Here is a 27,168-nt window from a genome sequence, read left to right on the forward strand (position 1 = left end):
CAAGCATCATTCCCACTACAGAGAATAAGCTAACTTGTGTATAATTCCCCACCTTTTGCCCACCTCCTTTTTAAAAACGTGGCATCACTTTTGCTGCTTTCCAATCTGCTGGGACTGCCACAGAGTCCAGTGAATTTTGGAAAATTACTGCCAGTGTATTTGCCATTTCTCCTGGCATCTCCTTTAGTACCCTGGGATGTATTCCATCAGGGTCAGAAGACTTTTATGTCATTAGCTCAATTAACTCCAACAGTCCAACACTAGCTGTTCCGTAATAATGATGGTTACCAAATCCTCACCTATCTTTGTCTCTTTGCTAATTATTGGCAAGATATTAGTTTCCTCCACTGTGATATCCCATAATTAAATGTTCCTTCTCATTTTCCAAAGGACCAACATTTACTTTAGCCACTCTTTTCTCATTCAATATAAAAGTTTGCTATCTGTCTTTATAGTCTGTGCTAGTTTATTTTTCTCATGTTCTATCTTACATTTCTTTATAGCCCTTCTGTGGCTTTCTGTTGACTTTTAAAGTTTTCCCAGTTCTAGTATCAGGCTGTTTTTGGCCACTTTGCATGCCTTCTCTTTCAATTTGATCATTTTCCTTAGATACCCATCACAGAGTATGCCTTTTCTTCCAGTCCTTCCTTTTCACTGAAATATGTCATTGTTGAGCACTTTGTAAAGTGCCTTTGAAAATCTTCCACTGCTCATCAACTGTCCCACCATAAAATCTTTGTTTCCAGTCTACTTTATCCAGGTTCTCCTTTATTCCATTGTAGTTCCCTGTGTTGAAGCACAGGACCCAGGTATTAGATTTTATCTTCACACTCTCCATATGTATTCTAAATTCAACCATACAGTGATCACTTCTTTCACGAAGATCCCTAACTCTGAGGTCATTCATTATCCCTGTCTCATTGCACAGGGCCAGATGCTGGATAGATTGCTCCCTTGTCAGTTCCATTTCATACTGTTCAAGAAAACTATCATGGATACACTTAATAAACTCAAGGCTACCCTGACTGAGCTGGTTCGACCAAACTACATGTAGATTAAAATCACCCATGATAATAGCCATACATTTTTACAGGCAATAGTTATTTCTTTGTTTATTGCCCATCCCAATTTGATGTAATTATTTAGTAGCCTGCACGCCACACCTGTCAGTGACTTTCTTGTTAGAATTTTAGAATGCATCATTCCTGTTTCACCTAATGTACAGCAATAACAACTACTTGCATTGTATGGAATCTTTTACAATGGCAAATCTCCTAAGGTGCTTCATGGATGATCAAAACGTTGATTAAAGAGAATGATGTTGAAATACATCTTAAAGGAGGATAGAGAAGGTTAGCGAGGGTATTCCACAGACTTCTGCACTTGAGAGCGCCATTCGTGGAGTGATGCAGGTGGGATGGGTTGGAAAGGGAACGTGCAAAGGGGAAATGGAGGAGCACAGGCAGTGCATAAGGTCTTAAGGACAGAGAAGGTTCCAGACTGAGTCTGTCTGTCAGAGAGTATGGCTGTCTCATGGAGTTTGAAGCTCTGCATGTCACGTTAGTCGAGGAGTGTATAACGGTGGCTGAGAGAACTTTTGATGAGGACTAGTCTCCTGAGGTAGTGTGGGCTGAGGTTAGAAACAGAAGAGAAGAGGTCACACTGCTTGGAGTTTTTTTTTTAAATAGGCCTCTGCAGAAATCCAGGGAGGTGGAAGAGAGGATTAGCAAAATTATTCTGGATAGGAGTGAAAGTAACAGGGTGGTCATTATGGGGGACTTTAACTTCCCCAAAATTGACTGGAAATGCTATAACTCTAATACGTTGGATGAATCGGTTTTTTTCCAACGTGTACAGGATGGTTTCCTGACACAGTATGTTGAAGGGCCGACAAGAGGGGAGGTCACATTGGATCTGTTGCTTGGTCATGAACCGGACGAGGTATTTGATTTAGTTGTAGGTGAGCACTTTGGAAAGAGTGATCATAATTCAGTTAAGTTTAGCTTAGCGATGGAAAGGAACAAGTACATGCCACGGTTCAAGAGTTATTGATGGGGCAAGGGCAATTATAGTGCTATTAGGCAAGAATTAGATGCACAGAATGGGGTAGCAAAATGCAGGGGATTCAGACAATGGAAATGTGGAGCTGGTTTAAGGAACAGATATTGCGTGTCCTTGATGGGTATGTCCCTGTCAGGCAGGGAGGAAGTGATAAGGTAAGGGAACCTTGATTTACTGCAGAAACTGCATCTCTTGTTACGAAGAAGAAGGAGGCTTAGGTGTTGATGAGGCAAGATGGTTCAGATGAGGAGATGGAGAATTACAGATCAGCTAAGAAGGATTTAAAGAGAGAGTTAAAAAGAGCAAAGAGAGGACATGACCAGTCTTTAACACATAGAATAAAGGAGAACCCTAAAGCTTTTTATAGGTATGTGAGGAACAAAAAGATGATTATCGTCGGAATAGGGCCAATCACAGACAGAATGGGAAGATGAGTGTTGACCCTGTGGAGATCGGAGAGATGCTAAATGAACATTTCTCATCGGTTTTCACTCAGGAACAGGAGAATATTGGAGAGGAGGAGAATGAGGTATGAGATATTAGACTAGAAATTATCAAGGTTCGTTACGAACAGGTATTATCAATGCTGGAAGGAGTGAAAATAGACAAGTCCCCTGGGCTGGATGGGATTTATCCGAGGATTCTCTGGGAAGCTAGGGAGAAGGTAGCATCGCCTGTGGCTTGGATATTTGAGTTGTCATTGTCTGCAGATTTGGTACCAGAGTACTGGAAGATTGCAACTGTTGTGTCCTTGTTCAAGAAGGGCAGTAGAGATGACCCAGGTAATTATAGACCAGTGAGCCTTACTTCTGTTGTAGGAAAGGTTTAGGAAAGGATTATAAGAGATAAGATTTATAATCATCTGGCAAACAACAATTTGATTTCAGATAGTCAACTTGGTTTTGTCAAGGGCACGTCATGTCTCACAAACCTCATTGAGTTTTTTGAGAAGGTCACCAAGCTTGTAGATGAGAGTAGGACATTTGACGTGGTATACATGGACAAAAGTAAAGCCTTTGACAAGGTTCCACATGGTAGGCTGTTGGAGAAAATGCAGAGGCATAGAAGCAAGCCTCACGACGAGAGCAGATTTGTTCAAGCAAATTCGAAGGCGGATTTGCAGATGGGAAAGCAAGCAAGAAAGCTTTGTTCTTGTCCATGTAAAAGGCTGCAGTTGAAGAACAAAGCAGTTTCTCCCCAGTTTCAAACTGGGGACCTTTCGCGTATGAGGCGAACATGATGAGTCCAGTTACTAGTCATGTGCCACCAGGATCTGTTTTGGGACCACTGCAGGTATAGGTGAATGGATTCGGAAATTTGCAGATGACACTAAAGTCAGTGTAGTAGTGGACAGTGTGGAAGAATGTTACAGGTTGCAAGGGGACTTGGATAAACTGCAGAATTGGGCTGAGAGGTGGCAAATAGAGTTCAATGCAACTAAATGTGAGGTGATGCACTTTGAGAAGAATAACAAGAAGGCTGAATACTGGGTCAATGGAAAAAATCTTGGTAGTGTGGTGTGCAGAGGAATCCTTGAGTCCATGTACATAGATCTCTGAAAGTTGCCACCCAGGTTGATAGTGCTGTTAAGAAGGCAAACGGTGTGTTAGGTTTCATTCGTGGAGGGATTGAGTTCCGAAGTTGAAATACCATACTGCAACTATACAAAACGCTGGTGCAGCCACACTTGGAATATTGTGTTCAATTCTGGTGCCCATATTTCCGGAAACATTGGAAAAGGTGCAGAGGAGGTTTACCAGAACATTGCCTGGTCTGGAGAGAAGGTCTTGTGAGGAAAGGCTGAGAGAGACTTGAAACTCTTCTCATTGGCAAGAATAAGGCGAGAGGGGATTTGATAGAGACATACAAGATGATTAGAGGATTAGAAAGGTAGACAATGGAAGTATTTTTCCTAGGATGATGACGTCAGCGTGGGGGAAATGGGGGTGGAACCCTGCTAATGACTCCACCTCCATTCCCCCCACTCCAGTTATAGGCTCCGCCCCCACTCCCAGCTCCACACCCACACCAGATCCCAGCCCTGCCGAGTTTTCACCATCCCTCCAGACCTTCCCCTCACTGAGGACGAACGATCAGTTCTCAGCAAAGGCCTCACCTTCATCCCCCTCCGTCCACGCATCAATGAATTTAATACACGCCGTGACGTCCAACAATTCTTCTGTTGCCTCCGTCTCCGAGCTTACTTTCACAATCAGGACTCCTGCCCACCTTCTGAGGACCCCTTCGCCCACGTCCAACACACTGCATCCACCTGGACACCCCGCGCTGGCCTATTACTTGCCCTCGACCTCTTCATTTCCAACTGCCGGCGGGACATTAACCGCCTCAACCTGTCTACCCCCCTCCCCCACTCCAACCTCTCACCCTCACAACACGCAGCCCTCCAATCCCTCTGCTCTAATCCCAACCTCACCATCAAACCAGCAGATAAAGGGGGCGCAGTGGTAGTCTGGCACACTAACCTTTACACCGCTGAAGCCAAACGACACCTCTTCCTCCTGCCCCCTCGACCATGACCCCACCCCCCATCACCAAACCATCATCTCCCAGACCATACAGAACCTCATCACCTCAGGAGATCTCCCACCAACAGCTTCCAACCTCACAGTTCAGGAACCCCGCACTGCCCGGTTCTACCTCCTTCCCAAGATCCATAAGCCTGATCACCCTGGCCGACACATTGTCTCAACATGCTCCTGCCCCACTGAACTCATCTCTACCTACCACGACACTGTCCTATCCCCCCAGTCCAGGAACTCCCCACATACGTTCAAGACACCACCCACGCCCTCCACCTCCTCCAAGACATCCGTTACCCGGGCCCCCAACGCCTCATCTTCACCATGGATATTCAATCCCTCTACACCTCCATCTGCCATGACCAGGGCCTCCAAGACCTACACTTTTTCCTCTCCCAACGTCACCAAAAGTACCCTTCCACCGACACTCATTCATTTGGCCGAACTGGTCCTCACCCGTAACAATTTCTCCTTTGAATCCTCCCACTTCCTCCAGACCAAAGGGGTAGCCATGGGCACACGTATGGGCCCCAGCTATGACTGTCTCTTTGTTGGCTACGTAGAACAGTTGATCTTCTGTAATTACACCGGCACCACTCCCCACCTCTTCCTCCACTACATTGATGACTGCATTGGTGCCACCTTGTGCTCCCGCGAGGAGGTTGAGCAATTCATCAACTTCACCAACACATTCCACCCTGACCTTAAATTTACCTGGATCATCTCTGACACCACCCTCCCCTTCGTGGACCTCTCCATCTCCATTAATGATGATCGACTTGACACTGATATTTTTTACAAACCCACCGACTCCCACAGCTACCTGGATTACACCTCTTCCCACCCTACCTCTTGCAAAAATGCCATCCCGTATTCCCAATTCCTCCGCCTCCACCGTATCTGCTCCCAGGAGGATCAGTTCCACCATAGAACACACCAGGTGGCCTCCTTCTTTGGAGACCGCAATTTCCCTTCCCACGTGGTTAAAGATGCCCTCCAATGCATCTCATGCACAACCCGCACCTCCGCGCTCAGACCCCACTCCTCCAAACTTAACAAGGACAGAACGCCCCTGGTGTTCACCTTCCACCCCACTAACCTTCGCATAACCCAAATCATCCACTGACATTTCCGCCACCTCCAAACAGACTCCACCACCAGGGATATATTTCCCTCCCCACCCCTTTCTGACTTCCGCAAAGACCATTCCCTCCATGACTACCTGGTCAGGTCCACGCCTCCCACAACCCACCCTCCCAACCTGGCGCCTTCCCCTGCCACTGCAGGAATTGCAAAACCTGCGCCCACACCTCCTCTCTCACCTCTATCCAAAGCCCTAAAGGAGCCTTCCAATTCCATCAAAGTTTTACCTGCACATCCAGTAATATCATTTATTGTGTCCGTTGCTCCCGATGCGGTCTCCTCTACAGTGGGGACACTGGACACCTCCGAGCAGAGCACTTTAGGGAACATCTCTGGGACACCTACACCAATCAACCCCACTGCCGTGGCCCAACATTTCAACTCTCTCTCCCACTCTGCCAAGGACATGGAGGTCCTGGCCTCCTTCACCGCCGCTCCCTCACCAGCAGACGCATGGAGGAAGAACGCCTCATCTTCCACCTCAGAACAGGGCATCAATGTGGACTTCAACAGTTTCCTCATATCCCCTTCCCCCACCTCATTCCAGTTCCAAACTTCCAGCTCAGCACTGTCCAGTGACTTGTTCTGACTTGTCCTACCTGCCTATCTTCTTTTCCACCTATCCACTCCATCCTCCGACTGCTCCCGACCTATCACCTTCACCCCCTCCCCCACTCACCTATTGTACTCTATGCTATGTTCTCCCCAAACCCACCCTCCTCTAGCTTATCTCTCCACGCTTCAGGCTCTCTGCCTTTATTCATGATGAAGGGTTTGTGCCCGAAACGTCGATTTTACTGCTCCTCGGATGGTTCCTGAACTGCTGTGCTCTTCCAGCACCACTAATCCAGAATCTGTACCTCACCACATCACTTTGCCCCACAATCGTGGTATCTGGCTGTGCACAAAGAGGAGTGGCACAGTCTGTACTGGGATGCACTGGGGCCCTGAAACACATGGTAAAGACTAAAATCACCAGAGCATTGAGAGCCCCACCACATTGTTTACATGTTCTATTGTTTTTACTCTGTTCCTGCCTTCCCTTGTTTTTTCTTAATAAAGTCGTTATTACACACACCTGCACAAGCTGTGAAATGAACTCAGGCCTCTCGATCCAAGAATCGGGATATTTTCACCACATCACAAGGCATCGACTCTAACTTCCCTTGTCCCTTAGCCTGCTGAGTCGCGCCTGTATCAAACTCCACAATTAGGAGGAAGGGGCGGAACAGGAGGACCGTGCAGCGCCCGGTCATCTAAGCAGAGTGAGTGAGGAGCGGGGCCAAAGCATTCTCGGGGAGTGAACGCTTCAGGATTGATCATTCTCACTACAATTTGGAGCATTGAATCATGGGAGAGGCTTAATGTGAGATTTTTAAGAAATAGTTGAGATGTAAATCTGATAACGTACATTAGGGAGATTTAAACAATCCTAAGATAAACACATGGGTGATTTTGCAATAGTGTAGGGGGACGAGCTGAGAATAATTCATAGGTCGGCGTGAATAATTCACAGGTCGGTTTACACAACTCGAGTAAGAAACTTATTTTCAAACTCCCAGAACGATTGGTAATTCACATACCTGGTTGGTATGGTGAAATTGGACCAAACAATCTATTTGCATACTAATCATCTCAATGACTGTAACTCCGCAGAGCAATTGTTAATGATTAACATTTCACCCATGATCCTGTGCAGATATGAATATTCTCTTTCAACTCACCGTAACTTCAGGCGCACGCGCAGTTTTGTTTCCATACAGAGCATGCGCAGTGTCACATTGATCAGGTCACGGAGAAAGACAGACATGGAGCTGATTTCTCCGGCAGCGGCTGCGATCAGCTTCAGAGAGCGGCGCAGAGAGGGTGTGTGGGAGCCTCGCTGGGAGAAAGGAGCGGAGAGATTTCACAAGTCCTGGATTCAGGTTAAAAATAACTTGGAAAAGACCCTCCAGGCCCGTGTAAGGAGGCGCCGTCTCTGATCAGGGAAGTGGCCCAGGGTCACGGCCGCCATTTGTTTGAGGGAAGAGGGAGCGCGGGCCTCAGGGCCGCCATTTTGAGAAGGTCAAGGTGCAGGAGGGCGGGGCTATCGGGGTCTGTAGAACAATCAGAGGAAAGGGAAGACCCATTGTTCTTGATTCATTCCACGAACACAGCTTCACTGGGCGATCCTGCAGGAATATCCTCTCTCAGTCCTGCTGGGATGTTTCACCCAATCAGAACCAGCAGCTCTCCCCCTCTCTCAGCTCCCCTTCTGTCCTTCCTGCAGCATCTGACCCCTGGAACATTGAGCTGCCTGTCCTGTCCCTCCCTCAACTGTATTTCTGTAATACCTGTGATATCCCAGACCCATCTTAGATTACTTCACTAAAGACAGGAATGCACCCGATGGATTTTTCTTAACATCAGCAATTGTTTAATACTCACTTACAGGTTTTTAATTACATCGTTTTTGAAGGATTTACTTCACATTCAATCATTTGCAATGATGGGATTTGAATTTGTGTCCAGAGAACATTTGCTGAGTTTCTGCACAAATTGTCACCCAATAATGCCACTAGGCCATCACTTCGCCTGCTCACAGTTTGTATATCCCAGTGCAACATGAATCAAAACCCTTTCTTCCTGCACAATTGTTTGATCCGGCACTCTGGTGATGTGACTCTCCATGTGGTATCCCTCACTGTGTGGGTCTAATTGCTGCCTCTGTTAGCGTCTCTCACTTTTGAAGCTACTCCAGATCATGAGCCAACAGAGTTCTCCACTCCAGAGAGATGAGGCAGCACAGGTCAGGAATGGAGACTGGGATTTTCCAGATCTCTGTGGGCTCAGTGCCATTCTATATGTGTAACCTTCAAAGCATTAGTCTAATTTCCCATTCTGCCTATTTCTGTGTCCTCTACAGGTTCTCATGGAATTCCTGACTCAATAGACTTGCCAACTGCTGGTTGGGACGATGGTTTGTCAGCCAGAAAGACAACGTTAGGGATTTCGGGAGTCTTCAATAAATCCTGCTGCCAGGTAAGATCATTCCAGTGCACAGAGCAGAAAGTAATAAAGGGGATCCAAACATCACCCAACAAGACATGACATAGAGAAAATGCTGGAGGGGGAGCACAGTACAGACACCCGAGGCTCAATCACCACGCCTGCTGCACGTTTTATTGTAATGAGACAGCATCGGGAGTTCCCAGTTATCAGTCCAGGCCTGTGCTTTCTTAGGGAGCATCAGAACAACTGAGGGGAAAGCAGGCCTCCTACGAGAGGGTGGTAATGCTGCCTGGGACCTTTCTGTTCCCTATTCCCTCTCCAACACTGTATCTATGGCTTGTATTGAGGACCAGTGCCTTCAATCATTCTAACTCCTATAACAGTTCCTATCTCTGTCATCTCCTCCCCTCTCACCAATTATTTCACATATTTGAAACCTCCAGTCCAGATGACCATCCGTATCGCTGTAACTTGCTTCAGTCTCTACAACATGCCTTGTCTCGATAGTCTCCTCCTCCAATAACTGGAGACATGGGGTCTGTTTCTGTGCGGCATGACCATTCGGCCGAGGTTCCCTAAATGGAATTATTTGTGTTTGCCTGTGTTTGGCTCATATCCCTTCAAATCTTCTCCTCTCCATGTACCTGCCTGAATGTCTTTTCCATGTTGTAATTGTACTTGTTTTTACCATTTCCTCTGGCAGTGCATTCCGTCTCTGTACCATCCTCTGTGGATAATGTTGCCCCTCAGCTCCCTCTTTAAATCCTTGCTCTCTTACCTCACGTTTATGCCTCTAGCTTTGGACTCACCTACCCTTGGCAATTCACCTTACTTAGACCCTACATGGTTTCATAAACCTTTATAAGGTCACCCCGTGGCCTCCTCTGCCCAGGAGAAATATTGACGACAGTGTTACCAATATCTCCAACTCATATACTCAATGCTCTGACCAATGAAGACAAGTGTGCCAATTACCGCTTTCAACACCCTGTTACCCTGTGATGCCAGTCCAAGGAACAATGTAACTGCACCCCTTGGTCTCTCTCTTTTCTACAACACTGTCCAGGGCCCAACCATTACCCGTGTTCGTCCTCCCTGCCTTGTCTGAACTAAATCCACAATTTGAATTAAACTCCATCTTTCATTCCTTGGCCCACTGGCCCAGTTGATTAACATCCCCTTCGATAACTATATTCCCTGCCTACTCTTCCACTAATCTTGGTATCCATAAACATACTAACAGGGACTCCTATATTTTCACTCAGATTGTTTATGTAAGTGGCGCACAACAGTGGTCCCAGCACCAATCCTTACAGCACACTACTGGTCAGAGGCCTCCAGTCTGAACAACAACCCTCTCCCACCACCCTCTGTCTCCCACTGTCATCCCATTATGTATCCAGTTGGCTAGCTCTCCCTGATCCCTTGTGATCTACCCTTACTAACCAATGTATCATGCTACACCCTGAACAAGAGTTTGCGGAAACCAGAAACAACGTCTGTTGCTCTGCCTTCGTCTATCTTTTTGGTCACATCTTGAGCAAACTCCAGTCAAGTTTGTGGGACATGTTTTCCCATGCACAAAGCCATGCTGGCTGTCCGTAATCAGGCCTTATCTTTCCAAATGCATGTAAGGCCTACCTCTCAGAATGACCTCCAACAACTGACCCACGCTGATGTCTCGCTCATCAGTCAGTCGTTCCCTGGCTTTCTCTTGCAGTTTTTCTTAATTAATGACACAACATTATAATCATAGTCAGAGAGTCATACTGCACTGTTCAGTTAACGCTAACCATACTCGAAAACTGATCTCGTCCCACCTGCCTGTTCCTGGATCATATCCCTTCAAACGTTTCCTATTCCTGTACTAATCCAAATGTCTTTTGAACATTGTAATTGTCCCCATGTTCACCCCTTCCTTGGGAGGTTCATTTCACACACAACCCACCCTCTGTGTTACAATGTGCCTCATGTTTTTTTTTTAAAGATGTCTCTCCACTAAACATAAAAATGTAGTGCCTTGTCCTGAAACTCCCCTGTCCATGGGAAAAGACAACTCCCATTAACTCTATCTATCCCCCTCATGATTTTATAAACTTCTATGAGGTCATCTGTCAACATTCAGGTTTCAGTGAAAAATACCAACCTATTCAGACTTTCTTTATACTGACGCCTTTCGTACCCAGCCACATCCCAGTAAATCTCCTCCCAACCCTTTCCAGCTGAATAACATCCTTCGTATAACTGGGCGACCAGAACTGGACACAGTATTCCAGAAGAGGACTCACCAATGGCCTGTATAATCTCAATATGACTTCCCAACTCCTATATCCAAAGGACTGAGCAATGAAAGCAAGTGAGGCAAGCACATTTTTTTAAACAATCCTGTCTCTCCATGTTGCAACCTTCAAAGAATTATATAGCTGAACCCTGAGGTCCCTCTGTTCTACAACACTCCTGAAGGTCCTACCATTAATTGTATAAGCCCTGCCCGTGTTTGTTTACCAAATGCATTATGTCGCATTTATTCAGATTGAACTCCATCTACAGTTTTTCAGCCGTTCACACATTTCATCAGGATCCCTTTGTAATCTCAGAAAACCTTCTTCACTGTCCACAATGCCACCCTCCAGTCTAACAGCCTATCACACATAGCACTCTATGGTACAAATATCTCTGCTAGGGGCCCTACAATTTCTTCACCAGCTTCCCACAATGTCCTGAGATCCATTTGATCAGGTCCTGGGGATTTATCTACCTTTGTGTTTTAAAACCTCCAGTACCTCCTTTTCTATAATGTGGACTCATTTCAAGACATTGAGTCATAGAGATGTACAGCACAGAATCAGGCCCTTCGGACCAACTCCTGTATGATGTTTCTAGTCACATTTGCCACAGTTTTGCCAATATCCCTCTGAACCCTTGCGATTCAGACACCCATCCTCATGCCTTTTAAATGTATTTCTATCAGCCTCCACTATTTGCTCTGGCAGCTTATTCCATCCACTCTGCGGGAGCCAGTTGTCCTTTAGATCCCTTTGAAAAGTTTCCCTCGCCTGGGGAAATGACCTTGTCTATTGACCCTGTCGATGACCATCATTATTTTAAATACGTTTTATCGTTTAACTCCTCAGCCTCCCATGTTCAAGTAAAAACAGCCCCAACCTATTCAGGCTTTTCCCTGAAGCACAAACCCTCCAACCCTGGCAATGTCTTTGGTCATTTCTTCTGAACCCTTCCGATGACATTTAGACCAGAATTGCACACAGTATTCCAATAGTGGTCAGGCCAAACACTGTTTAGTTCCCTGAGCCCCCCCAGTCTTTATCCACAGTAAGTTCCAAAGTGAAATATTTGTTTTGGATCTTGTAGTTTCACACATTGTTGCCTTCATTGTTCATTAAGGAGACCGGGTTTGTCCCGAGCTCTTCTTTTGCTCTTAATACACTTGTAGAGTCTCTTTGGATTCTCCTTAACTTTCTCTGCCAAAGCTATCTCGTGTCCCCTTTTTACATTCCTGATTTCCATCCTAAGTGTATTTCTACAGCCCTGATGCTCCTGAAGGGATTCCCTTGAGCCAGCCAGTTATATCTGACATGTGACCCCCTTTTTCTTGACCACAGCCTCGAAACTCAGCCAGTGTTTCCTAATTCAGTCAGCATTGTGCTGCACACTAACAGGAACACGCTGGCGCTGAACGCTCCTTTTATCTCGGTTTTAAAATATTCCTACTTGCCAGACTTCACTTTATCTGCAAATAGCCTCCCCAGATCTACTTTAAAAATTCCTGTCTAATACTATCTTGCTCCATTGAATAACTTTAACTTGTGGACCAGGCCTGTCCTTTTCCATCGCTATTTTCAAATGAATACAATTCTGGTAACTTTCCAAAGTGCTCCCCCACTAACACCTCAGTCCTGTTCCCTACCTTCTTTCCCAAGGGGAGGTCAGGTTGAGCCCCATTCTCCAGTTGGGCCACTTACATAATGACTGGGAGTTTTCGGAACACACTTAACAAATTCCTTCTAACCAAATGCTTAACTTAGTAGCAATCCCAGTCCAGGATTGGGACGGTTAAGATCCCCTATCATTACAACCCTATTATTCTAAGAGTTATCTGAAATCTCCTGACATATTTGCTCCTTCATCTCCCATTGCCTATCACTATAGTCCGACCGTAGAAAACTAATGACCAATTTTTATTTCTCAGTTCCACGAATATCGTTTAACTGGGCGATCCTACATGAATCCTCCCTCGAGGTACTGCTGGGATGTTTCCCCCAATCAAACCCACCAGCTCTTCTCCTGTTCTCCCTCCTGTTCTATCCTTCCTGTAGTATCTGTCTCCGGAACATTGAGCTGCTGCTCCTGTTGCTCCCTCAGCTGTGTTTCTGTAATATCTATGGTATCCCAATCCCATGTTCCCATCCATACTCTGGGTTCATCTGCCTTATCTGTCTGGCCCTTTGCATTGAAATAACTGTAGTTTAATCCACCAGTTTTCCCTAATTGTCTGCTATGTTCTTGCCTGCCTTGTCGACTTATATTGCTCTCTTGAACATTTGTACCAGCTTTAACTTTCTTTCTGGCCTTACGACTCTTTGGGGTTTAAATCCTCTCGAGCAGCTCCAGCAATGTTCCCCACCAGGATGTGGGTCCCCCTCCTGCTCCCAGTTCAGGTGTATTCCCCACCCTGTCTACCTGTGCTGACACCTTCAGACATCCAGGGACTTGCCCACCAAGGTCCCTGTATTCCTCAGTACTCCAGGAGGACCGACCATTCATGATGTATATCATTCACAGATTAGACTTCCCACAGTGCATTACCTCACAGTGGTCAGAAGTAAACTCCATCTGCCATTACTCTTCTCAGTTTATCATCTGATCGATATCAGACTGCAGCCTGAGTCCATCTCCCTCACTGTGGACAACACCCTCACCTTTCATGTTATCTGCAAACCTACTAATGTTACCTTCTGCTTTCACATCCGAGTGATTAATGCCCATAAGGAACAGCAATGGCTCCTGCACAGATCCCTGTGGTACACCCGCTGGATAAAGGCTTTCAATCACAAAACCAACCCTCCACCAATTGAGGAGCCAATTTACCAACTTACCTTGGATCCCATGGGATCTTCCCTTTTGGACCAGCCTTCCGTGTGGGACCTTGTCAAAATGTAATGAACTCCATATAAACCACATCATCTGCACTGCCCTCATCAATATCAGAGGACAGTCGTCAAGCAAATCCATACAGACAATCCCTAATGAAATTGTGGGGGTATCCGTTTTTGGCGAATACATTGTATAGGTGTTCTTCTTCCTCTTTTTTGCAGTTCTGGTGTACTGCAGCGTGTTGTGGTCCTTTTGAACAGTGTCTTGATGCAACTTCTATTGTGTGTGTTGGGGTGGTTGCTTTCCTAGTTTAGGACTTGATCTGTGTGTGTGGCTTTCCTGTAAACCTTTGTGGTGAATTCTCCGTTCGGTGTTCTCTGTATCATCACGTCTAGGAATGGGAGTTGGTTGTCCTTTTCTTCTTCTCTAGTGAATCGGATTCCTGTGAGTGTGGCGTTGATGATCCAGTGTGTGTTCTCTATTTCTGTGTTTTTAATGATTACAAAGGTGTCATCCACATATCTGACCCAGAGTTTGGGGTGAATTTGTGGTAAGACTGTTTGTTCTAACCTTTGCATTACCGCTTCTGCTATGAGTCCAGAGATGGGTGAGCCCATGGGGGTGCCGTTGATTTGTTCATATATTTTGTTGTTGAATGTAAAGTGTGTTGTGAGGCACAGGTCCAGTCATTTGAGTATGCCGTCTTTGTTGATAGGTTCACCGTCCTGTTGTCTGTTCTGTATGTCCAGCAAGTTGGCTATTGTTTCTCTGGCTAGGGTTTGGTCGATAGAGGTGAACAGTGCCGTTACATCGAATGAGACCATAGTTTCTTCCTTGTCATGTGTATATTTCTGATGATGTCCAAGAATTCCTGTGTTGATTGTACAGAGTGTCTGGATCTGCTGATCAGGTGTTTCAGTTTCTGCTGTAGTTCTTTAGCCAGTTTGTGTGATGGTGTCCCTGGGAGTGATACTATGGGTCTGAGTGGGATGTCTGGTTTGTGCACTTTAGGTAGTCCATAGAATCTGGGGGTGTTGTTGCTTTCAGGTTTCATTCTCTGTAGGTCAAACCTGGTTATCTGTCCGTTTTTTTTTGTAGGTTTCTCAGTGTGTTGTTTATCCTATTGGTGAGCTGTGGGGTGGGGTCAAACTCCACGCAATTTCATCCACAGATGCCTCAGGGAAAGACAACGGAATGAAGACATGCCACGACCCAAAGGACTAGCCACACTACCATACATCAAGAACATTTCGGAACTGACAGCCAGACTACTGCGATCACTAGGACTCATAACAGCACACAAACCAACAGCCACTCTCAGACAACAACTCATCAGGATGAAGGACCGATACCCAGCATGAGCAAAACCAATGTAGTGTACAAAATCCCATGCAAGGACTGCACAAAACACTACATCGGACAAACAGGAAGACAGCTAACAATCCGCATCCATGAACACCAACGAGCCACGAAACGATACGACCAGCTATCCTTAGTAGCCACACACGCAGATGACAAGCAACGTGATTTCGACTGGGACAACACTACTATTATCGGACAAGCCAAATAGAGGACAGCCAGGGAATTCCTCGAGGCATGGCACTCAACCACAGATTCAATCAATAAACACATCGACCTGGACCCAATATACCGGCCACTGCAGCGGACAGCTGGAACTGACAACCAGAAGTGGCAGATACAAATCACTATAAATGCTGGAGGAAACGTCACAGAAGCGCTTCACAGGAGGCTCCCTGAGAATGTCACCTCGACAGACGAAACGTCTGCAACACAAATTCCCAACTCGGCGAACAGAACCACAACAACGAGCACCCGTGCTACAAATCTTCTCACAAACTTTGAAGCCCTTTGGACTCTACAAAGCTCCGTCATGAACAAGCCACTATCTCTCTATTTCCCTTGCCTTCTTCAATGTCTGCAACTCTCGCTGTATCTTCCAGTAACGTTCTTTAGTTACTGTAGGTCAGCCTAGCTCCCCAGATAACCTGTTCCATCCCCTACAGCTCCCTCAATCACTGTAACACCCTCTGCTCTGTCTAATCCTCCTCTTTCCCACTGTCTTCCAGGTACAACGGCGATCCTGTAAGAGAGCAGTGCGGAATGGGATGCTATAAATCTCAGCTGAGGCTTGAGGCCTACCATTCCCTGGGAGTCACAAGGGGAGAGAACCTGAGCGAGTGCAGCACAAACCGGGAGAATATAAATCAGCAGCGAGGGTCAAGGCCGACTGGGACTTGGATTTGGATAAAAAGCAGAGCAGGAGGCTCGAAATCAGCACCGAGTCACAGAGGGAGGGACCATGTGAGGGAGCAACTTGGAGCAGGAGCTTGAGGCTGACTCACACCTGGGAGAATATAAATCCGCACTGAGGATCGAGGCCTAGTTGTACCTGGGAGTCACAGAGACGGTGACCCTGTGAGGGAGCAGACTGGAGTGAGAGCTGGACGATTACACGTCCGAGGAGACAGATCACTGTGTGTGCGCGTGTCCCTCCATTGTTCTGTGTTTGTGTGTGTGTATGCATGTGTGTCCCCTTCCCTCACTCTGTGTGTGTGTGTGTAACTCTCCTCACTGTGTGTGCGTGTCCCTCCCTCACTGTGTGTGTGTGTTTGTGCGTATGTCTGCGTGTCTCCCTCCCTCACTTTGTGTGTGTGTGTGTCCCCTCACTCTTGCTGTGTGTGAGGGTGTCCTCCCCTCACTCTGAATGTGTGTGTATGCGTATCTCTCATTCAGTATGTGTCTGTGTGTCCCTCCCTTGCTGTGTGAGTGTGTGTGTGCGTGTGTGCGCGTGTCACTCTCTCACTGTGTGCTTGTCGCTTTTGATGTGTGTGTCCCTCATGCAGTGTGTATGTGCGCGTGTGTCCCTCCCTCGAGTGTGTGTGTGTGTGTCTGTGTGTCTGTGTGTCCCTCCCTCGCTGTGAGTGTCTGTGTGTCCCTCCCTCGCTGTGAGTGTGTGTGTCCCTCCCTCGCTGTGAGTGTGTGTGTCCCTCCCTCGCTGTGTGTGTGTCTGTGTGTGTCCCTCCCTGGCTGTGTGTGTGTGTGTCTCCCTCTCGCTGTATATGTCTGTGTTTGTGTGCTTCTTCATGCGCATGTCGCTCCCCTACTGTATCTGTGTGTCCCTCCCTAGCTGTCTGTGTGTGTGTGTGTGTGTCCCTCCCTAGCTGTGTGTGTGCATGTTCCTCTCTTGCTGTGTGTGTCTGTGTTTGTGTGCTTTCTCATACACATGTTGCTCCCTCACTGTCGGTGTGTGTGTGTGTGTGTGGTCCCACCCTCACTTTTTGTATGTGTGCGTGTCTCTCCTTCGCTTTGTGTGTGTGTGAGTTTTCCCCCTTGCTCTGTGTGTGTGTCCTTGTTGCTGTGCGTGTGTGTTCGTATCCCTCCCTCGCTGTGTGTGCGCGTGTCCCCCTCGCTGTGTGTGCGCGTGTCCCCCTCGCTGTGTGTGCGCGTGTCCCCCTCGCTGTGTGTGCGCGTGTCCCCCTCGCTGTGTGTGCGCGTGTCCCCCTCGCTGTGTGTGCGCGTGTCCCCCTCGCTGTGTGTGCGCGTGTCCCCCTCGCTGTGTGTGCGCGTGTCCCCCTCGCTGTGTGTGCGCGTGTCCCCCTCGCTGTGTGTGCGCGTGTCCCCCTCGCTGTGTGTGCGCGTGTCCCCCTCGCTGTGTGTGCGCGTGTCCCCCTCGCTGTGTGTGCGCATGTTCCTCCCTCGCTGTCTGTGCGCGTGTCCCCCTCACTGTGTGTGCGCGTGTCCCCCTCTCGCTGTGTGTGCGCGTGTCCCTCCCTCGCTCTGCGTGTGCATGTTCCTCCCTCTGCATGTTTCAGCAAGTCCCTCCCTTGTTGCGTGTGTCCCTTGCTCAGTGTGTGTGTGTATGTCACACACTCACGGTATGTGTTTGTGTGTGTCCCTCACTTGCTGGTTGCGTGTGTGTCACTCCCTCGCGTTGTGTGTATGTGTCTCTCTCTCGCTCTGTGTGTGCGTCTCCCTTCCTTGCTGTGAGTATGCATGTCCCCCCTCGCTGTGTGTATGTGCGCGTGTCCTTCCTTTTGCTATGTATGTGTGTGTCATGTGTATGTGCATGTCCCTCCCTCGCTGTGTGCGCATGTCCCTCTCTCACTGTGTGTGCACGTGTCACTCCCTTGCTGTGTGTGTGTGTCCCTCCCTTGCTCTTTGTGTATATCCCCCTCACTGTGTGTGTGCATCTCCCCTCGGTGTGTGAGTGCATGTCCCCCCTCACTGTGTGTGCGTGTGTCCCTCCTTCGCTGTGCCTGTGCATGTCCTATCTCGCTGTGTGTGCGTGTGTCCCTCTTAATTTCTGTGCACATGCCCTTCCCCTTGCTGTGTGTCTGCTTGTCCCTCCTTCCCTGTGTGTGCGTATCCCTCCCTTGCTGTGTATGTGTGTTTCCCTCCCTCGCTGCGTGTGTGTCCCTCCCTCGCTGTGTGTGTGTACGCATCCCTCCCTCGCTCTGGGCCTGTGTTTACGTGCATGTCCCTCCCTCTGTGTGTGTGTGTGTGTGTGTGTGTGTAAATGTGTTTCTCTCCCACGCTGTGAGTGTGCGGGTCCTCCTCTGTGTGTGTGTGTGTGCGCGCGCGTATCCCCGTTCGCTGTATCTGTGTGTGTGTGTGTGTGTGTGTGTGTGTCCCTCTCTCGCTGTGTATGTGTGAGTTTCCCCTACTTGCTCTGTGTGTGTGTATGGGTGTGTGTCCCTCTTGCTGTGCGTGTGTGTGCGTGGCCCTCCCTTGCTGCGTGTGCATGTGTCTCCACCTCGTGTGTGCGCGAATCCCTCTCTTGCTGTGTGTGTGTGTGTGTGTTTGTGTGTGACCCTCCCTCGCTGTGTGTCCATGTCCCTCCCTGGCTGTGTGTGCGCCTGTCCCTCTCTCGCTGTGTGTGTGTGTCTCTCTCTCTCTCTCGCTGTGTGTGTTTCTGTGTGTGTGCTTGTGCATGCGCGTGTCCCTCTTGTTGTGAGTATGTGTGTCCCTCTTGCAGTGTATGTGCGTGTCCCACTCTTGCTTTTTGTGTGTGTGTCCCTCCAGCTATGTGTGCACGTGTCACTCCCTCGCTCTTTGTGTGTGTATGTCCCTCCATTGCACTTTGTGTATATCCCCCTCACTGTGTGTGCACTTCTCCACTCGCTGTGTGAGTGCATGGTCTCCCCTCACTGTGTGTGCGTGTCCCTCCCTCGCTGTGTCTGTGCATGTCCCCTCTCGCTGTGTGTGCGTGCCCCCTCTCAATTCCTGTACACATGCCCTGCCCCTCGCCGTGTGTGTGCCTTGTCCCTCCCTCGTTGTGTGTGTTTGTATGTGTGTGTGTCTGTGTGCTTGTGTGTGTGCGCGCGCGTGTCCCCCCCTCGCTATGTGAGCGCGTATGCCTCCCTCGCTGTGCGTGTCCCTTCCTCGCTTTGCGTGTGTGTTTCCATCCCTTGTGTGCGTGTGTGCATCTCCATCCCTTGCTCTGTGTTTGTGTATGTGTGCGTGTCCCTCCCTCGCTTTGCGCGTGTGTGTCCATCCCTTGTGTTTGTGTGTGCACGTCCCTCCCTTGCGCTGTGTTTCTGTGTGTGTATGTGTGTGCGTGAACCCCTCTCGCTTTGTGTGTCCGACCCTTGTGTGTGTGAGTGCGTGTCCCCCCTTGCTGTGTGCGCGTGTCCCTCCCTTGCCATGTCTGTGCATGTCCCCTCTCGCTGTGTGTGTGTGTCCCCTCTCAATTTCTGTGCACATGCCCACCCCCTTGTAATGTGTGTGTCCCTTCCTTCGCTATATATGTGTGTGTTTGTGTGTGTGTATCCCTCCCTCGCTGTGTGTCTGCTGGTAACCCCCTCACTGTGTATGTTTGTATGTCGCTCCCTCGCTGTGTGTTTGTGTCCCTCCCTCGCTGTGTGTGCACACGTCTGTCCCTTGCTCTATGTTTCTGTGTTTGTGTGTGTGTATCTGTGCGTGTCCCTCCCTCGCTTTGCGTGTGTGTGTCTGTCCCTTGTGTGCATGTCCCTCCCTTGCTCTGTGTTTGTGTGTGTATGTATCTGTGCGTGTCACTTTCTCGCTTTGCGTGTATGTGTCCATCCCTTGTGTGTGTGTGTGTGTGTGTGTGTGTGTGTGTGTGTGTGTGTGACCAGCTTGCTGTGTGCGCGTGTCCCACCTTTGCCGTGTCTGTGTGTGTCCCCTCTCGCTGTGTATGCCCTCTCTCGCTGTGTGTGCGTGCCCCCTCTCAATTTCTGTGTACATGCCCTCCCCCTCGACATGTGTGTGCTTGTCACCCCTTTGCGGTGTGTGCGTGTCCTTCCCTCACTATGTGTCTGAGTGTATTCCCCTCATTATAAGTGTGTGTGTTTGTCCCTTCCTCACTGTGTGTGCGCGTCTCTCCCTTGCTCTGTGTTTGTGTGTGTGTGTCTGTGTGTGTCCCTCCTTCGCTTTGCATGTGTGTCCCTGTCCCTCGCAGTGTGTGCCCCTCCCTCGCTGTCTGTCTGCATGTATCCCCCTCACTGTGTGTGTGTTTGCGTGTCCCTCCTTTGCTTTGCGTGTGTGTCCCAGTCCCTCGCTGTGTGCGTGTCCCTCCATCGCTTTGTGTGTGCATGTGTCTCCACCTCGCCGTGTGTGTGTGTGTGTGTGTGTTTGCGTGTGACCCTCCCTCACTGTGTGTGCATATCCCGCCCTGGCTGTGTGTGCGCGTATCCCTCCCTTGCTGTGTGTGTGTGTGTGTGTCCATCTTGCTGTGCGCATGCGTGCATGGCCCTCCCTTGCTATGTGTGCATGTGTCTCCCCATTGCTGTGTTTGTGAGTGTCCCTCTCTTGCTCTTTGTGTGTGTCCCTCTTGCTGTGAGTATGTGTGTCCCTCTTGCAGTGTGTGCGCGTGTCACTCCCTCGCTCTTTGTGTGTGTGTGTGTGCGCGTCCCTTGTCTCTGTGTGTGTATGTGTGTCCCTCCATTGCACTTTGTGTATATCCCCCTCACTGTGTGTGCGCTTCTCCCCACGCTGTGTGTGTTTGTATGTGTCCCCCTCCCTTGCTCTTTGTGTGTATCCCCCTCGCTGTGTGAGTGCATGTCCCCCCTTGCTGTGTGCGTGTGTCCCTCCCTCACTGTGCGTGTGCGTGTCCCTCTCTTGCTCCGTGTGTGTGTGTGTGTGTGTGTGTGTGTGTGTGTGTGTGTGTGTGTGTGATGAGTGTATCTCTGCGTGTCCCTTCTTCGCTGTGTGTGTGCGTGTGTGTGTGTATGTCCCTCCCTTGCTCTGTGTTTGTGTATGCGTGCGTGTCCCTCCTTCGCTTTGCATGTGTGTATCCCTGTCCCTCGCTGTGTGTGTCCCTCCCTCACCGTGTGTCTGCATGTAATCCCGTCACTGTGTGTATGTGCGTGTCCCTCTATCGCTGTGTATGTGTGTGTATTTGTGCATGTCCCTGCCTCGCTTTGCGTGTGTGTGTGTCCCCTCTCAATTTGTGTGCACATGCCCTCCCCCTCACGGTGTGTGTGTGCTTGTCCCTCCTTCGCTGTGTGTCCCTCCCTCGCTATGTGTGCGCATGTCGCTCCCTTGCTGTGTGTGTGTATGTCCCTCCCACGCTGTGTGTGTCCATGCTGCCTCCCTCGCTGTGTGTCTCAGCGTGTCCCTCCCTCGCTCTGTGTGTGTCCCTCCCTCACTGTGTGTGTATATCCCTCGCTCTCTGTGTATGTGCGCGTGCATATCCTTCCCTCACTGTGTCTGTGTGTGTGTCCCTTCGCTGCGTGTACCTCCCTCTCTGTGTGTGTGTCCCTTCCCCCGCGCTGTGTGTGTGTGTGTGTGTGTGTGTGTGCGTGCGCGCGCGCGCGTGCGTGCATGTGTACTTGGCCCTCCCTCGTTGTGTGAGCATGTCTCCCCCCTAGCTTTGTGTGCGCATGTCCCTCTCTTGCTCTCTGTGTGTGTCCCTCCCTCGCTGTGTATGCATGTTCCCCCTGACTGTGTGTGTGTCTCCCTCTCTCGCTGTGTGTGTCTGTGTTTGTTTGCTTCCTCATGCGCGTGTCCCTCCCCTGCTGTGTGTGTGCGCGCGTGTGTTTGTCCCTCCCTCCCTCGCTGTGTGTGTCTGTGATTGTGTGCTTCCTAATGCACATTTTGCTCTCTCGCTGTCGGTGTGTGTGTGTGTGTGTGTGTGTGTCCCTCCCTTGCTGTGTGTGTGCGCGTGTTCTTCCCTCACTGTGTATGTGTGAGTTACCCCCTTGCTCTGTGTGTGTGTGTCTTTTGCTGTGCATGTGTGTGTGTGGCCCTCCCTCGCTATGTGTGCATGTGTATCCTCCTCGATGTATGTGCGTGTGTCCCTCTCTTGCTCTGTGTGTGTGTGTGTGTGTGTGTGTGTTTGTCCATGTCCCTCACTGGCTGTGTGTGTGCGTGCCCCTCTCTTGCTGTGTGTCTGTAATTTTATGCTTGCGCATATGCGTGTTCTTCCCTCGCTGTGTGTACGTGTCCCCCTCTTGCTGTGAGTATGTGTGTCCCTCTTGCAGTGTATGTGAGTGTCCTTCCCTCGCGCTGTGTATGTGTGTGTGTCCCTCCCTTACTGCGAGTCACTCCCACTGTGTGTGTGTGTGTGCGCGCGCGCGCGTGTGCCTCCCTTGCTGTGTGTGTGTGTTTGCCTCTAGCTGTGTGTGCGCGTGTCACTCCCTTGCTCTGTGAGTGTGTGTCCGTCCCTTGTGTGTGTGTGTGTGTGTGTGTGTGTGTGTGTGTGTGTGTCCCTCCCTTGCTCTTTGTGCATATGCCCATCATTGTGTATCTGCATTGTGTTTGTCCCTTCCTCCTGTGTGTGCGCGTCTCTCCCTTGCTCTATGTGTGTGTGTGTGTATATGTGTGCCTGTCCCTCCTTCGCTTTGCATGTGTGTGTCCCCGTCCCTTGCTGTATGTGTGTGTGTGTGTGTCCCTCCCTCGCTGTGTGACTGCGTGTATCCCCCTCACTGTGTGTATGTTCGCGTCCCTCCCTCGCTGTGTGTGTGTCCCCATCCCTCAGTGTGTGTGTGTGTCCCTCCCTCGCTGTGTGTGTGTCCCTCCCTCGCTGTGTGTGTGTGTCCCCGTCCCTCACAGTGTGTGTGTGTGTGTGTGTCCCTCTCTTGCTGAGTGTCTGCCTGTATTCCCCTCACTGTGTGTTTGCATGTCCCTCCTTCGCTTTGCGTGTGTATCCCTCCCTCGCTGTGTGTCGCATGTATCCCCCTCACTGTGTGTATTTGTGCGTGTCCCCCCCTCGCTTTGCGTGTGTGTGCCCCCTCTCAATTTGTGTGTACATTCCCTCCCCCTCGCGGTGTGTGTATGCGTTTCCCTCCCTCGCTGTGTGTGAGCATGTCCCTCCCTCTCTCTGTATTTGCGTGTCCCTCCCTCTCTGTGTTTGCGTGTCCCTCCTACACTTTGTGTGTGCATGTCCTTCCCTCACTGCGTCTGTGCGTGTCCCTTCCTCGCTGTGTGTGTCCCTTCACTGCGTGTCTGTGCGTGTCCCTCCCTCGCTGTGTGTGTTTGTGTGTGTGTGTGTTTGTGTGTCCCTCCCTCGCTCTGTGTGTGTGTCTCCCTCGCTGTGTGTATCCCTCACTCGATGTGTGTGTGCCCCTCACTCGATGTATGCGTGCCTTTTCCTCGTTGTGTGTGCGTGTCTCTCCCTCACTGTGTTTGTGCACGTCTCTTCCTCGTGTGTGCGTATCCCTTTCTTGCTTGCTGTGTGCGTGTGTCTCTTCCTCGTTGTGTGTGCGTATCCCTTTCTTGCTGTGTGTGTGCATGTCTCTCCCTTGCTGTGTCTGTGTTCCCCTTCGCTGTGTGTCTGTGCGTGTCCCTCACTCACTGTGTGTGTGTCTGTGTGTGCGCGTCCTTCCCTCGCTGTGTGTGTGTGTCCCTCCCTCACTGTGTGCGTGTGTCCCTCCCTCATGTGTGAGTCCCTCACTCTGTGTGTGCATGTCCTCCCCTCACTGTGTGTGCGTGTCCTTCCCTCGCTGTGTCTGTGTGTGTGTGCGTATGCATGCCCCCCTTTGCTGTGTGTGTCCGTGTCCCTCCCTCGCTGTATGCGTGTCCCTTCCTTGCTGTGTGAGTCCCCTCCCTCGATTTGCGTGTGTGTGTCCTTCCCTCGCTGTAAGCTTCTCCATCCCTCCCAACATTCCCACTCCATGAACTCCTGCAGGTCCTATAGCTCTCCACATTTCTGTAACCTCCTGTGGCTCTATGGTCCGTCTTCTCTGTGTGACCTCGTTCAGACCCCATACTCTCCAGCTTCCTGAATCCTCTTCCTGCCATTGTAACCAAAGCCACATGTTTCTGTAATATCCACCAGTGCTTACACCCCCCCCAACTCAGTAACCTCTTACAGTCCTAACAAAGCACCTAAACTGTGAAACCTCTCATTTCCCTACAATCCTCCCTCCCTCCCTCCTCAAATGCCTTCATCACCATGAAACCTCACAATTACTGAAGCCTCCTTTTGGCACTGCAAACCTCCTAATGTCTGCAAAATCCTCCTCTCCTGATAGGCCTCTCTATCTCTGTAACCCCCACCATCCTCCAGTGCCCTTCTGGGGAACATGGCAGAGGAGGGAAGATTTGTAGAGTCTGGACCATATTACGGAGGTAGAATTCTGGGAATTACAGATTTGGTCGTATGTCTGTGTTGGGCAGATTATTGGTGAGGACTCTAAAGACAGGATTTAAGACTACTTGGAAAGACATAGTTAAATTAGAGATAGCATGGGTTTGTGAGGGGTAGGTCATGCCTCACAAACCTTATTGAATTCTTTGAGGATATGGTAGAATACATTGATGGCTCATTCAGAAAAGAAGGATGATTTTGAATGCAGGGAAATCTGTCTGTCTAGATACAGGATTGGATGGCCCAGAGAAGACAGAGTATGGCAGCAGATGGACAGTATTGAGCCTGGAGCTCAGTGACCAGTGGGGTTCTGTAACAATCAGCTCTGGGACTCTGTTCTTTGTGATTTTTATAAATGACTTGGATGTGGATGTTCGAGAGTGGGTTAGTAAGTTTGCCAATCACACTAAGGTTGGTGGAGCCGTGGGTAATGTGGAGGGCTGTTGTAGGTTGCAATGGGACATTGACAGGACGCAGAGCTGGGCTGGAAGTGGCAGATGGATTTCAATATGGAAATGTGTGAAGTAATTCATTCTGGAAGGTTGAATTTGAATACAGAATATGGGGTGAAAGGCAGAATACCTGGCAGTGCGGAGCGACAGAGAGATCGTGGGGTCCATGTCCATGTCAAAATCACCACGCACGTTGGTAGGTTTGTTAAAAAGGTATATGTTGCGTTGGCTTTCCTTCGCAAGGGGATCGATTTTAAGAGCCGTGAGCTTTTACTGCATCTTTATAGCGACCTGGTGAGACCACACGTGGAATATTGTGTTCAATTCTGGTCCCCTCTTTACAGGAAGGATGTGCAAGTTTTAGAGAGCGTACACAGGAGATTTACCAGGATGCTGCCTGTCCTGGAGGGCATTTCTTATGGAGAAAGTTTGAGGGAGCTAAGGCTTTTCTCATTGGAGTGAAGAAGGGGGTGGGGCGACTTGGTAGAGGTGAACAAGGTGATGAGAGAAACAGAGAGAGTGAATAGTCAGAGACCTTTCCTCAGATGGCATAAATGTCCATTACAAGGGGGTGTAATTTTAAGGTGATTGGAGGATGGATAAGAGGATAGAGAATGGTAGGTGGTTGGAATGCACTGCCAGTGGTGGTAGTAAAATTAGATACATCCGGGACATTTAATAGACTCTTGGACAGATACATGGATAATAGTAAATTGAAGGGTATGTAGGTTAGTTTGATCTTACAGTTGGATAAAAGGTTTGCATGAAATCATGGCCGAAGGGTCTTGGGCTGAACTGGTCTGTGTTCTATGTTCTCTCTGGTAAACTGGGTAATAAGCTCAGATTAGTGCAAAAAGAATATGGCATTCAGGAGGAGCTAGTGAACTGGATACAAAGTTTGCTTGATGGCTGTAGACAGAGGCTGATGGGAGACATGTGGTTTTTCTGACTTGATGGTAGGAGCCAAGTGGGTGAAGGGGGACATGTTTTTCTGACTGGAGGTATGTGACCAGCGGTGTAGTGGGTCCACTGTTGTTTGTTATTTGGATAAATGGTTTGGATGGGAATATTGGTTTCCTGGTAAGTAAGCTTCATGGGTGACACTGACATTCGTGGTAAAGTGGTTAGTGGAGAATATTATATATAATACAACAAGATGAACACTACTGCTGGGATAGTGGGCTGAAGAATAGCAGATGGAGTTTAATTAGATAAAGGTGAAGTGTTCCATTTTGGTTAAACAAACCAGGGTGGGACTTGTACAGTTTATGTTCGGGCACTGGGTAGTGTTATCAGTCAGTGACCCAGGGATGCAGGTACACAGTTCTTTGAAAGTGGTGTCCCAGGTAGACAGGCTGGTGAAGCAGGCGTTTGGGATGGTTACCTTCATTGGAGAGAGCATTAAGAGCAAGAGTTGGGATGTCATGTTGTGGCTGTAAAATACATTGGTGGGGCCACCATAAAACATTGTTGATCAGTAGGAAGAACTCATCTAGTTCACTAACCTCCTTTAGGGAAGGACATCCAATATTCTAACCTGGTCTGGCCGACATGTGACTCCAGACCCACAGCAATATGGCTGACTCTGAGCTACGCTCTGGGTAATTAGCACAGGGGTCAAAGAATGTTAGTCCAATCAGTGACACCCACATCCCATGAATGAATAAATACAAATACATATGTCCCTCCCAACCTCTGCAAACCCCTCCAGCTGCAGCAATCCGTACTGGCTTTGTAACACCGTTCAGGCCCTGACCACTCTCTGTATCACTCTCACCACCTCCAGCAACTTCACCTCTCCCTGTTCCTATTGTGTCAATGAACCCTGACCGTGGTTCCCCTTCCCACAGCCCTCCTCCTGCGAGCAGACCCATTCCAATCCATTAACATTTACTCCTAAAGCATACTCTCACTTCAGGATTTTAAGCATTTTGTAGTGATCTTCTCAGCCTCATAATCGAATATGATCAATTTTGTCCTGAGTGAGGGATCAGTGGGAATTTCTTGCTGAGGTGTTTACTGTTTCAATGGAGTGTCCTTTTGTTGAGTGTTTTACACTGTTCCTTCAAATGTTTTCCACTGTTCATTTACAGACACATGTCTCAGTCTGTTTAGCCTGTTTACCTTGGTCAGTTCTCCTCTCACACACATGTAATTGGATATTTTTGTTTCTAGTTGTAGCTTGTCCTTTCTTTGATTCACTTTACAACTTTAAAATTCTTTAAACTGCACTTTATCACAATTTCCCAAAGGATCTCTCCAGGTGACATTACTCATTCACTAAGTTTCATCACAT

At 48.9% G+C, this 27,168-nt stretch overlaps 1 long non-coding RNA gene across 1 annotated transcript in view; it reads left to right on the plus strand.

The window, feature by feature from the left end:
- Positions 1–7,544: 7,544 nt before the first annotated feature.
- Positions 7,545–27,168, plus strand: part of LOC140456949 (uncharacterized) — a 51,634-nt gene continuing 32,010 nt past the window's right edge. Inside the window, exons 1-2 of the long non-coding RNA XR_011953277.1 lie at positions 7,545–7,669; positions 8,650–8,765. This is a non-coding gene — a long non-coding RNA (uncharacterized lncRNA). The remainder of the gene's footprint in view (positions 7,670–8,649; positions 8,766–27,168) is intronic.

The sequence above is a fragment of the Chiloscyllium punctatum genome, chromosome 31 (genome assembly GCF_047496795.1).
Source record: "Chiloscyllium punctatum isolate Juve2018m chromosome 31, sChiPun1.3, whole genome shotgun sequence".
Lineage (NCBI taxonomy): Eukaryota > Metazoa > Chordata > Chondrichthyes > Orectolobiformes > Hemiscylliidae > Chiloscyllium > Chiloscyllium punctatum.